This window comes from Trachemys scripta, chromosome 12 (genome assembly GCF_013100865.1).
Source record: "Trachemys scripta elegans isolate TJP31775 chromosome 12, CAS_Tse_1.0, whole genome shotgun sequence".
Lineage (NCBI taxonomy): Eukaryota > Metazoa > Chordata > Testudines > Emydidae > Trachemys > Trachemys scripta.
In genome coordinates this window covers 16,266,971-16,270,255 of record NC_048309.1, presented here as the reverse complement: position 1 = coordinate 16,270,255, position 3,285 = coordinate 16,266,971, and positions in this window count along the sequence as shown.

The following is a 3,285-nucleotide window of genomic DNA, read 5'->3' as shown; positions in this document are numbered from 1 at the left end:
TTCTCTCCATGTAACACCTTTGATTACTCACAATGAAGTGATTGTTTTAAAAAGAAAAGCAAATGTAGATTTTGTTACACGCAACGTTTGTTCACCTTTGGTCTTTCATTCATAACTGGGAGAGTGAATCTAACTTAGTCAGTTTCCTGTTTGTTTCCAGTTTTTGTTTCCTTTTTCTGGCTCCAATGCACTAGCTCTATGCCATAGCGCTTGAGTTGCAAATGTGCACAGCGAGGCCAGAGGCTTAAATCCAAACAAGTCATTTATGAAACGATTTGTAAAACTGTTTATTTGTTCGTTCACGGTATTATTAATGAAGTTTAGCTTTGGAGCCATATCTGCCTGTAGATGTCCCTTTAAGATGCTGTAATTTACTGGAATCACCTTGAAGCTCTGATTCTGTAGGCACCTGAGGGATTCAACGCATTTGCACTCTGAGATTTCCATTCCATCGTTTAACTGCCATGAAAACCCATGTGAAAGCAGCAGGAATCTGTTCTCTTATGTGCTTTAAAAAAGAAAACAAAAACCCACAATACCCTGTTTTTATTCAAGTAAATAGTGGAGTTGCACAATACTGGCTACCTCTCCACAAAAGGAAATAGCTGTCCCATAAATAATGGAAGGTGGAGAGCATGTGGGAGGGTATAAAAGCAGGGAAGCAAATGGAGAAAGTTTTTCCCTGAGTGCTCCAAAAGCAACAGCATGCCGTCCAAAGAGTAAGGGCTTGTGCTACAGCAGCACAACTGCACATGTGGCGCTTCAGTGTAGACACGACCTACGCTGATGGGAGGGGTTCTCCCATTGGCGTAATTAACCTTGCCAAGAGGTGGAGCTCGGCCGACGGAAGAATTCTGTTGACCTAGCGTTGTCTACACTGGTGGTTAGGTCAGCTTACTTATACCATTCAGGGGTGAGGATTTTCACATCTCTGAGGGTATGTCTACACTACGAAATTAGGTCGAATTTATAGAAGCCGGTTTTATAGAAATCGGTTGTATACAGCCGATTGTGTGTGTCCCCACATAAAATGCTCTAAGTGCTCTAGTCGGCGGACCGCGTCCACAGTACCGAGGCTAGCATCGACTTCTGGAGCATTGCACTATGGGTAGCTATCCCACAGTTCCCGCAGTCTCCGCCGCCCATTGGAATTCTGGGTTGAGATCCCAAAGCCTGAATGATGCAAAACAGTGTCGCGGGGGGTTCTGGGTACATGTCATCAGGCCCCTCCCCTTCCGTCAGAGCACCGGCAGACAATAGATTCGCGCCTTTTTACCTGGGTTACCTGTGCAGACAACATACCACGGCAAGCACGGAGCCCGCTCAGATCAGCTCACCGTCACCATATGTCATCTGGGTGCCAGCAGACATGGTACTGCATTGCTACACAGCAGCAGCTAACTGCCTTTTGGCAGTAGACGGTGCAGCATGACTGGTAGCTGTGGGGCTGGCAGCCGTAGGGCTGCATTGCACCAGCCCCTTGCCTTTTGGTGGAAGATGGTATATTACGATTGGTATCTGTTGTCATCGTACTGCAGTGGCTGTCAATCATGGGCACCTGGGCAGACATGCTCAGTCCTATCAAACTGTCTTGATGATGATGGCTATCAGTCGTAGTATGCTATTTTCTGCCAATTGCCCAGTATTTTCTGCTAAGCACCCAGAAGAGGCCGAGGGCGATCTGGGTGCTGGCAGACGGGCTGGCAGACGTGGGGCTACACAGCAGCAGCCCCTTGCCTTTTGGTAGAAGATGGACTGGTATCCATCGTCATCGTACTGCAGTGGCTATCAGTCATGCTGCACCGGCGGCTGCCAGCTTAAGATGTAAAAAAAAGATTTGTTCTGTATTCATTAGCTTCCCCCTCCCTCCATGAAATCAATGGCCTGCTAAACCCAGTTGTTTGTGTTTCTCGCTGATGCACAGCCACCTTTCTTGATTTTAATTCCCTGTACCTGTACGCCATGTCGTCACTCGCCCGTCCCTCCCTCCTTCCCCTGGTCCGTCAGATATTAGTTTCGCACCTTTTTTCAGACCAGACGCCATAGCACTGGGATCATGGAGCCCGCTCAGATCACTGCGGCAATTATGAGCACTATGAACACCACGCGCATTGTCCTGGAGTATATGCAAAGCCAGGACATGCCAAAGCAAAACCAGGACCAGCCGAGGAGGCGATTGCAGAGCGGCGACGAGAGTGATGAGGAAATTGATATGGACATAGACCTCTCACAAGGCACAGGCCCCAGCAATGTGGAAATCATGGTGTCACTGGGACAGGTTCATGGCGTGGAACGCCGATTCTGGGCCCAGGAAACAAGCACAGACTGGTGGGACCGCATCGTGCTGCAGGTGTGGGATGATTCCCAGTGGCTGCGAAACTTTCGCATGCATAAGGGCACTTTCATGGAACTTTGTGACTTGCTTTCCCCTGCCCTGAAGCGCCAGAATACCAGGATGAGAGCAGCCCTCACAGTTGAGAAGCGAGTGTCGATAGCCCTGTGGAAGCTTGCAACGCCAGACAGCTACCAGTCAGTCGGGAATCAATTTGGAGTGGGCAAATCTACTGTGGGGGCTGCTGTGATCCAAGTTGCCAGGGCAATCAAAGACCTGGTGATATCAAGGGTAGTGACTCTGGGAAACGTGCAGGCCATAGTGGATGGCTTTGGTGCAATGGGATTCCCAAACCGTGGTGGGGCCATAGACGGAACCCATATCCCTATCTTGGCACCGGAGCACCAAGCCACCGAGTACATAAACCGCAAGGGGTACTTTTCAATGCTGCTGCAAGCCCTGGTGGATCACAAGGGACGTTTCACCAACATCAACGTGGGATGGCTGGGAAAGGTACATGATGCTCGCGTCTTCAGGCACTCTGCTCTGTTTCGAAAGCTGGAGGAAGGGACTTTCTTCCCGGACCAGAAAGTAACCGTTGGGGATGTTGAAATGCCTATCGTGATCCTTGGGGACCCAGCTTACCCCTTAATGCCATGGCTCATGAAGCTGTACACAGGCAGCCTGGACAGGAGTCAGGACCTGTTCAGCTACAGTCTGAGCAAGTGCCGAATGGTGATGGAATGTACATTTGGACGTTTAAAAGCGCGCTGGCGCAGCTTACTGACTCACTCAGACCTCAGAGAAAAGAATATCCCCATTGTTATTGCTGCTTGCTGTGCGCTCCACAATATTTGTGAGAGTAAGGGGGAGACATTTATGGCGGGGTGGGAGGTTGAGGCAAATCGCCTCACCGCTGATTACGCGCAGCCAGACACCAGGGCGGTTAGAGG